This window comes from Lytechinus pictus, chromosome 12 (assembly GCF_037042905.1).
Source record: "Lytechinus pictus isolate F3 Inbred chromosome 12, Lp3.0, whole genome shotgun sequence".
NCBI classification, from domain to species: Eukaryota; Metazoa; Echinodermata; class Echinoidea; order Temnopleuroida; family Toxopneustidae; genus Lytechinus; species Lytechinus pictus.
In genome coordinates, this window is record NC_087256.1 from 18,085,794 (window position 1) to 18,097,127 (window position 11,334).

The following is an 11,334-nucleotide window of genomic DNA, read 5'->3' on the forward strand; positions in this document are numbered from 1 at the left end:
AAAAAAAAATCATTTCCTGTAAGTGGTTGTGTTGCCTTGGAAAAGATAGTACAAACAGAGGAAAGGTAGAGGAAGTCTACATACGTGCAACTTCAAAGTTCAAGATAGGAAAGAAGTAAAGCAATATGGATGTTTTTTTGCTTTCGTTCCCTTTTGTGAAGTTGAACTGTGTCCAAAAGTTTAATTGAATTTCATTTTCAGGAATTTTATTGACATTACACACACCTTTATACAAATGTGCAAGAACTTTTGCATGAGAATTGCAAGAAATATTTAAGCCTGTTGGAAACTGAATAGATTTACAGGAGTCAAGTTAAAGGAGAATGAAACTTTTGGAGCAAGTTAGCTTTTGTGAAAGCAGAAAAATCAAAGAATAAGATCAACAAAAGTTTGAGTAAAATAGGACTAGCAATAGAAGAGTTATGAGCATTTGAATGTCGAGATCACTAATGCTATGGAGATCCTCCAATTGGCAATGCGACCAAGATCTATGATGTCACAGATGAACAACTCTCCCCTTTTGGACACTGAAAATATACCCCAAAACATCTCTTTTTGCTCATTCTAATCATATGACAAACGATTCATCAATGATATAATGTTGTGAAACCTCTGTACTTAATTGTCCTCTCATAAAGAGAACACCTCACCTTGTGATAGACTCTATAAAAGTGAGAATATAAGTGAAATAAGTACTAAAGTAATGAGGGAGTTGTACGTGTGTGACGTCACATTGCCAATGGGAGGATCTACATGGCATTAGTGATCTCAATATTAAAATGCTCATAACTTTCTTATTATTCATTCAATCTTCCTCAAACTTTCAACAATACATGTATGTTTCTTTGATTTTTCTCTTTGATATGGATTCAGCTGGTTTCAAGGGTTTCATTCTCCTTTAAAGTGGGAGGGCACAGGTGTAATAGAGCTGACAAGCATGTAGGGTACTTATAGCTTAAAATTTTGTTAGAAAGAAAGAGAAAGGGGAGAGTAAGAGAGAGTGAGACAGACGGACGGACAACAAATGGACAGATGAAAGAGGGAAAATGGAAGTGAAGCAGAAAAAGAAACAACAATATTCCTGTTAAAAGCAATCAGATTTTGTGTTTCACTTTTGGTACCTATTTTCCCCTTATTAATAGCCCCCCCCCCCAAAAAAAAACAAAACAAAGAGAATCAAATGCACTATTATCAATTACAATAATGTGCATATCTGTTTATCTTTACTTCTGCTGGATATTCTTAATGCTTGAATATAAAGCCATTGGAACATTTGATAATAATCTTGCGGTTTTTGTCTGCGGCTCGCTCAAGCTGCTCAAACAATTCCCAGCTCCCACTGACATTGTAGTCTAGTCGTGCGTACATGAAAACATTCCCCATTCAGTCAATGAAAATATATCCATGCCTTTGATAAATTCTTATTAAGACCAATTGTAATAACAATATTAAGAAACTGTTTTCATTTGATTATAAAATTAGGGTCCAACATGTAACTTTAACAACTTTTGATTGAAACTTATTTTTCAAGGGACATTGTTTGGTTAAAGTATATTGAACATGGCTAATGAAATAAATCAGTTTGATTGACTCATAGCAAAATTTATATAGAAGTACATGTAGTGTGTTTGTTATTAAATCAAGTCAATGAAACAGGACATGTTAATAATATTCATACTTTAATTTTCTTTTATGATTATGAATCACACATTACAAATCCACTGTTTTTACGTTGTACATCTTTCTTCTAAAATGTTTATTGTTAACACTAGAAACTTTTCTTTTTACAGTGTAATAGTACACATTGAATAACATAAATTTCCTCTGTCTGAACAGTCCTCAAGATTCATAGAATCCCCTACTGTGAGTCATCCTTGAAAGTATGAACATTAATATCATCGTGATAAAAATGGGGTCTTTTACACCTGCCTGATCACTGAAAATACCTGGGGGTTTTCCGATCAGAAATTCTGATCAAATCAGAAAATACTAGGCATTCTGTGAGAGTGAAAGCAAAGAACTTGATATTCTTGAAAGAAAATGTCTATAGGCCTATTACTCGATAGGTACTTTTTGAAATGACAAGAGTTCTCTCTGGGATTTCTCCATGGTTTTTTAGTGTGAAAACAAATTCTGAAAAATATTGATGTCCATGAGACAAGAAAGTACACATTTTTTTCATTATTGTAAAGATATGTTAAAAGTCTTGTTGATCTAGTGAACTGTACATTCATCTGGTTCATGTGGGTGTGGGTATGCAAAAAATATTGGTATTTTGAGGCCTGAATGATTTCTTGTAATTCAAGGCCATTTTCCTTGTCGGGCGGATGTGAATACATTTTCCTGTATGCCTAATGTGGTCTTCAGTCATGCAGAAACCTTACAAAACATGAATTGCATTGTAGTTGTTCAACAAGAACAACAGCCGTTTTTTTGTTAATTTTTCATCTGGATGAAAGGAACACAAAAAAAACATTGAAGGGAAATAATGTGCGAAAAGACATGTTGTGAAAATGAGTAATGGAAATTCCCTACCATGCAATTGTAGAATTAGAAGTAGTGTTGAATGTGTGAATATAGCATTTTAAATTTTGAACTTGTTCTGATTAGGCCGATGTGTGCACCAATGGAATAAGTTCAGATGTCAGATGAAGCTACTTTGTACATGTATACATACTGATGAACTTGTTTGAACCATGAAATGGCAATCAACAATTTTCCAAGTATACAGGTGTATGAACGATGGATGATACCAAATCATTTTCAAGAATAATCTTTCAGTTACCAGTTTTATCACTCGGCTCGGGAGAAAGAATGATTACCAGGTGTTTTCAGATCCACTAAAAAATAAAAATACCTAGTATATTTCGTGAGTAGGAAATGTCAATTTTTTTGTTGCTTCCATGATGATTTAATTATTTGGATTTTCCCTTAAAAGCCTACGACTGTTGCCTATTCTGGTTTATCAACATTAGTCTCCTGAGGAACATGCATTAATATACTCAGATAGCAACCAAAGCAGTTATCATGCACTCCTGAAAACTTAATTCGTGTGTTTTTTTAAAGACATACAGTACGAGCAAAATATATTGGTCAAGCTACATGAAAAATGGTCCCTTTCCTCTATAATATTGCAATATTTTGTTGCTATTTTTGTTGTAGAGGGATTCTCACATACTTATGGTATAATCTTCTCAGGATTTTTACACAATTCTGAACATTTTAGTGTCAAGAAATACATGTGTACACAATAGATTAAAATGAAAATCTAACAAGCAACTGATTCATTCTTTTTTTAAATTTATGAAATAATATATTTTTCATGCTTCTTTATTTTCATTTCAAATGTGAAGTTGCACATCACCCAGAATTTCACCCAAATGCAGTTTTAAAAGTTTGTGGAACATTGTTTGACTTGCAGTGGCATGTTTCAATGTGCAGTAAGTCGGCTATATAAATTCACAGAAATAAGTCTAGCCACAAGGAATCAAAGATGCATTTAAAACTCTTTGGTTGTACAAGAGAACAGGAAATGTGCTCTATTAATATCACCGATGATTTACAATATTCTATACAATTTCGTTTTATGACTCTTTCAACCAAACAATCATTTGTCAGCCAGCAAAATTAATTTGAGGTTTTCTATGAAAGCCATTAGAATTTTAGAAAAGTGAATGGACAACTAGATTCTATTTATAATTCATTTCAAATGTTAAAATGTATGGTAAAAATCCATAATTTAGGATAATGATGAATGACATTCACATAAAGTACAATCTAGATCATCGAGATGGTGGATATTAAACTACAACAAAAGTCAAAACAAACAGAAATCTAACGCTAGATTTATAAATCAAATGAGCAGACCCACCTCACAATAGGTGGCTTCAGACCGCCTCAAAGTTTGTCAGTTCCAGGTATATTTTCTGATCAGAATATACCAGGTAATATTAGCAGTGTGAAAGCAAATTACGCCAAATCTCCCTGAAAGAAAATACCTGCTAAATAGTAGGTACTTGTCAAAATTACGAGCATTTTGGCAGTGTGAAAGCAAATCACAGGAACATTAGCTCAGCGTGTAGTTGGGCGAGGGCACAATGGGTGGCTGCTGAGCTCGCGATTTTTAATCTTGTGCCTTGCTTGCTTATCAGACCATACTGCGCATGTTCGCTACTTCGGGAACTTATCCTGAAGGGTATGATTTGGGGCGGTGTGAATGTGGGAACAATTAACAGGTATTTTTTAGCATGAAAAGGTTCTCATAATTAAATGAGGATTCTTGCGATCGAGGCGGTTTGAAACCACCTGACGTGATTGAAATCCTAATCGAGAAAAACTTGACAGTCCTAAAGAGCTGCGTAGGCTATAAGAAAGTAAAGTGAAATTTGTAGTGCAGAAAAAGAAAGCATAGATTGGATATTTGTATATAATTGCACCCATGATTGAAGTAATGGTCTTTTTAGAATACATTAATAAGATATAAAGTTATGTTACAATTAGTTCCCTGTGCAGAGAAATGGCTGGCGATGTACACTCAAATTCCTTACGTCTAGACAATGATTTTTTTTTTTATTAATATGATTTTTAAACTGTAATCAAGCTCTTGAAGCAGATTAACAAAACAGAACAGCCCAGGCAATAATGAATTCTGATTTTGTTGATTTTGTAATAGAATCTAGATGTAATTGGGTCAACAAACATCAAAACAGTTCCAACTGAATTTTACTTGTGACGATTCCCTGATACTAATATATATGCTTTTCACACTGCACTTTTTTTCCCCTTAACCCAGGAAATAGGTGGAGCTAAGGGGGGGGGGGGTCTTAGCCCACTAATTTCAAGGGGTTAAGCTTTATAGCTTACTAGCCTACTTCGGTTCCACCAGACCTGCCAACCAGTATGTTTTTGGCGTGTTTAGTACGTTTTGCAACCAAAATACGGCAGTACGTTTTTCTTTTAAAAATATGTTTTTGTTATAAAAAAAAATTATTTTTTTTGTACAAAATCGTAATTTATTGAGAAGAATCCTCTCTATATGTCTCTATTTCATAAACTTACACAAATATGGTTATTAGAACAATGTCATTTCAGGTAACTTGTTTTTTTTTTCAATCATTTTGTTAAAACCAGGGTGAGATATACACATGTTTCAATGTTTTTTTTTTCATCTGCAAGAGCAGTGCGCATTTAAGCTTGCATGCAGCTTGAGTGCCGCGATGAGCGAGTGCGCCACGCATTTTATTATGAAATACACTTTTTTTGGGAAAAATATAGCTTTTTTATCACAGAATACAATTTTTCATTCCCAGAGGTTGGCAGGTCTGTTTCACACTGTGTTTTAGCAAAGTGGGCTAGCATGGTAAATAGGACGGTACTATCTGGCCCTGCGAAAAAGCTGGGTTAGCCGGCTTATTGCAGTGCTAAGAGATGCAGTATGAAACAAAACCGGACTAAGGAAAAGTGGGGCTAAACATTAGCCAATCACAAAAGTCAAAATTGCATGTTAATCACATGCTGTGTGGCAAAATCATCAATATTCATGAGCTATGCTATAGTCCGGGGTTAAGGCATTAACCCTGGCTAAGAAAATAGTATGGGGTTAAGAAAGACAGTGTGAAACGAAAAAAAGATAGTATGGGGTTAAGAATAGTCCGGGTTAAGGATAGTATGGGGTTAAGGTAATGCAGTGTGAAAAGCATAATAGAATGTAATAACACACTATATCCTGTCATTTTTGGCACAGCATAACTGTCCAGACAAATTTCCTAGGACAGTGGTGATGTCATGCCATAGCCATTCGAACAGTAATTACTCTACAGAATGTTTAAAGGGCAACCCAGCCTCGGTGATAAAGTGATTTGCACGGAAAGCAGTCAAATAATAAATCACTGAAATATATGCAAATCTCAAATTGGCAATTTAGTATAAAAAACCATCTGGCCTGGGACTACTCTTCCATTAGTCATGTAAATTTCATAAATTTGCAGTTTTCCCCAAAGCTCTTTTTCCATTAAGGTAGTGATCAGAATATGTCATTGGTGATATTTTGAGTTGGTGCCCATTAAAAATCCTTTTATATGAATAATGTGATTTAGTGGAAGTATAAATAGGCATTTGTCACAAATAATTAGCCTAATTATATCACAGTGACCTTTTCTGCCAATTGTAAATTCCCTGTACATTTATCACATCATTTATCATTCTTTCATAACAACTTGCCAGAAAACAAACCCTTTTAATAAAAGGGTTTGTTTTCCCAACATGGGTTGATATATTATGCTCCCTTCTCCCCTTCCCCCACCCCCCTCCATCCCCGGACCTATGAACATATTTTTGAATGGTGAATCAAATTAAATTAGAATCTTAATTGCTTGAATTAATGAATTACTGTTGCTGTGTTTGGCTCTCTTGTACTACATTTTTCAAGTACATGGTTTCAACAACAACAGTAATAACCTTGACAAAAAAATGTTACAACAATATCTTGGTGAAAAGATTTTTTTAGATTTTAAAATTTGCTATAGCCTACATGCAGTTATAGTATACATTGTAGATCAGTGTGCATTAGTATACATTTACTTAAAATGTGAAATCGCTATCTAAATGACTTTATTGACATCAACTCTGTGTGTGTACATCATATTAAAGTTATCAGACCAATGTAATTACATTCTGTGCCCCACCTATGTTTGGTAATCGAATTACTGTACATGTGAAATTGTGAATTCATGCTTGGTGATGCTGCCTTATTTTATACAAAAAAATGAAATAAAAATTACATGAAAGGTACATACTGTAACTGTAAGGCATAAAGAACAATAATACAATTTGAATAATGATGTGATTGCTTGATTGCATTGCTAACGTATAGATTGAAAATGGGAAACAATTCAATATGTATTGTCCAGTATTAGAGGTCATTGGAAGGGTTTTTAATTTTAATTTTAGGGGCGATTTTGCATATTGTACATGTACATTGCAGGTGCTTTTTATGATAGTAGGGCATTTTCACCACAGATGGACACAGAGGCAAAAAAATCAAGTTGATATTCATGTCAAATGCTTTATGTTTTTTAATAAAACAAGACCTGAAGTTTCTGAGACAAAAATGTTTTCCGACTCTGGCAGCCATTTTTTATTTCAAAATGGCTGCCAAAGTATGGATACAAATTAGTGTTGAAAATAGTATATTGATACATATTTTGTTTTGACAGATTTTTAAAGAACAGGTTTGATCATGATGTTTTCGCCTGTGATTTAGCTTGCTATTATAACACTCTTTAAAAACCCACAGAAAGAAACACCAGTAATTCATTCATCTGATAACAAAACATTGATGAAGTATGTGATATGGTATGTAATGTCAGTTACCGAAAACATGAACTTTTTTTTCTCATTTCCTGGAAAAGAGGATATATTATATGAAACTTGGTAGATTTCCTCTCTAGGTAGCACCCCTCCCTTCTACACCAAAATTAAAGATTACCAATTAACAATGAAGCCATAGGGTACCATTAAATATATGTAATGTCAGTTACCAAGTGGAAAATGTAATGTCAGTTACCGAGATGTAATGTCAGTTACCATGATAAAACATTGGTTACCCAGGGGCGGATCCAGCTTTTTATAAAGGGGGGGTTGGGGTGGTATGCGAGGGAGCGTAGCGACCGAGTCCAAGCGAGCGGAGCGAGCGAGGGGGGAGGGTGTGGGAGGGGGTGTCCCCCCTCCCACAGTAGGGAAAATTTTTGAAAATCTGTGTGTGAAAATGGCGTTTTCTTGCATCTAAAACACCCAAAAAAGATAAGATTTAAAAAAATGGTCCCCGGATTTTTTTTTTTTTGGGGGGGTTGCAACCCCCCCAACCCCCCCTCTAGATCCGCTTCTGTTACCAATATTGAAATGCAAATATGTGGTCAATTTTATGGTGAAGAAATATTGTATACTTGTTATTTAAGTCTTTCACTTTAAAAGTGACTTTTAAAAGGTATAGTTCACAAGGAATACTATATGAAATTAATGAAATTGTGAAGGAAGTTGCATTCCCATCGTGCAAAAAAAATTACTATGAAATTGTTTTGTACATGCACTTACCAAGTACCTAATTGTCTGTATCAGACAATTTTTTGTTTGGTTTTCGGGGGGGGGGGGGTAGGGGGTACTTTTCCCAACCTATTGTCTAAATCTGCAACATTTTTTAAGCTTAACATTGTGATGAAGGGGATTTCCAGGGTCCCTTTTTAGTTTCTAGGATTCTTTTGAGCATTGCCTCGCTAAAAGTAAATTCCTGGTTTTTATACCTGTTAGTAGTGTGGATGTGTGATACAATTTTGTTTTTGGTTTACAAGTAGGGCCTATAGATGAAAAGTGAAATTTGACAGTTCTGATCAATGTTGCATGGATCTACTAAAACTGTGTTTTTTTTTCTAATTTACAAATAGTTCAGTTTCAGTTTAGAAGCTGGAGTTTATTTTTTGTTGACAGCTTAAAAAAGAAATTAGCAAAGAAAATGATTAAACAAATTATGATGAGCATTGAAATCCGACAGATATGAACAAGCATTGCTTGCACTGACCAGAATAGAAATCAATAAAACTACATGGCTGCATGAGATTCGGGGGAGGGGTATGTGTAGCCTAGGGGAGGGGGAGGTTGGAGAAGGAAAAGGTTTAAAAAGTCAATATAAAACTGATGAATATATTATGGGTATATAGTCTGAAAAATCCATGTGTACAGTCAATGCAATATTAAATTACTAATAGGAAAACATGTAGCTGCTATGACCCCACCCCCGCGAGTAAGTAAAACATACATTTCTTATCTTTTGATAATTAAAAATGTGAAGTATTATGAAACTTTTATGATTTAAAAAGCCTTACATATAAGTACCAAGAATATTATGCCTTTGAAAATCATATAGCACTGGTAAATGTTAATGTGTATTGTCAGTTACCGACAAGTAATTATAAAAATTTTCAAATCAAAGAAAGGAATTAAGAAAAAGAAATTTTTTTTTCATTGAAATGTTCCTAGAAACTCGGGTATACTTCCACATCAAGCTCACTTTCATGTGAAGCCCTGCACAGAAGATACAATGCAATGATTCCACACATTTGACTTCCATGTGTTATCTCTATGGCAAATTAAGTGTAATGTCAGTTACCGTAATGTCAGTTACCAGCATGGTTGTGGAAAAATTATCATAGCCCCCAAAAGACAAAAACAAAATGTTTAATATTTTGACACATGTTAACCTAGTAACGATCGTATATTTACATATTCAAATTATTACTCTATGATCTACTCAGGGACATGAGATATTTCAATTTTAATGAACACCCTGAAATTGCATGTCCTTTTGCGTAATGTCAGTTACCGACACATTTTTGCTTGCTGATGCGTAAAAAAATGTGGTTACATAGGAAAACTTAGTATCAGAGTATACAGCAAGGTTCACTTTATTAACTCTATCAAAAGCAAACTCCCATCTTTTGTTGTTTTAGAGATACACACAATGAAAGGTGTGAAAACATTGTTCCGTGTAATGTCAGTTACCGTGAAAATGCCCAGTACACAATAGACAAATTAATTGTTTGTCCTATAGCTGACAAATATCATAGGCTATTGCCACTCATGCATGCATGCATGCAATCATCAAATTTTTTCACAAAACCTGGATAATAAATAATTTTGGGATAACAAGTAATCAGAAGTACTCCAGTATGCTGTGCCTTCCAAGTAAAAAATACACATTGTAGCTTGTGTATAATCAACTTTGTGTATAATTTAATATGAATTTAGTAGTAGGGTAGTGAGGCAAGCTTCAGAATAAGGGGGAGAATCTATTTTATCTGTGAAAATAGTTTTAAAAAATATATAGTCCCTTTTTAATAGAAATTAGAAAGAAAAGAGGGAAAATATATTTTGTGTTGCAAAAAACTAGTAGGGTATTCACTCAAATCACCCAGCCTCCCTGAGCCCTTGCATAAATCGGCCATCATTTACAAGTAATCTCGTCAAATTCTAAATCCGCATGTACCTTTTAAAACTGAAATATGCAAATCAATAAAATTATAGGGACTGAAGAGGGGTTTAAATTGTAGGTACTACTGTACATGTCTCGAGGATACAGGCCAGCTTTCAAGTCTTGAGTTTCTAATGAGTTAGGCCTTCACACAAGTATAAAATGTGTTTTGGGTTTGAATAATATTTATGAAAAAAATATAGAGAGCGGCTTCATTCACATAATTTAGTTTCATTCAGACCATACCATACCAATGTAAATTTCATGAGGGTAGGAAGAACATGTTAGGAAGATGTTTTAAAACAGTCTAAATGAGAGTTTTTAACATTATCAATAAACTTTACAAATAATTAGAAAAAATATGTTAGCTGTTTGAACTGATTAATTTCTAATGGGAATTAGGATTTAGAAATTACATTATTCAGACATCCGAAAGACACAGTTCTGAAGAAGTTAATTCACGTGTGTAGTTTCACATCATGTACATGTACACTCTGAATATTGGTAGTCTGAATGGGGTGAATCTGGAGATCGTGTAGACAAATCACAAGTAGTAACCCAAGCTACATTATTGAATTCTTTGGAAGTAGTTCACCAGGCAAAAATACATGAACATGAACAAGAATAGTCTTTGTCTGGGTCATACATGTATATACTGTGGAGTCTGATACTACAAGCAAACTCATCAAAGATCATATTTCGCAGACAAACAAGATTCTGTAAATATTTCTGGTGGAATGATTGATTCTCTCATTTCATGTAGAGAGGGTTTAGATATTTTATGTTGATGACGGCAACCCAAGAATTTTATTTGTTTATGGCTGCATTCAGCGCATTTGCTTACCACCGTTCAAACGGTTTTCAAAGGAATATAGTTCGAACCATGATTGTCGATTAAAAAACAATTGTTTTTTTAACAACATCTCACGAATGTTTCTTTGATAATCCTTCTTCCAGTTGTTGGTGGAGTGGTTCATGTACTCATGCCTTTCAATCATAGGGTCGAGGTTTGATTCCTTCTCCATGTGTTATTTTCTTCAGCAAGAAATTTATCCATATTGTTTGCCCTCAACCCAGGTGAGGTAAACTGGTACCTGGTAGGGTTAAATCCTTGAATGCGTGGCGGCTCGGTGATGGCCGCAGTAATATGATACCATGTTTTAAAGGGAAGTCCACCCTGAAAATATGTTTGTCACTAAAAGCAGAAAAATTAGAGAATAATATTCATAAGGGTTTGATGAAAATTTGTCAGAGTATAAGGAAGATATGAATTATTAAAATTCTGATTAGTGACGTAACAGGTAAGCAGCTCA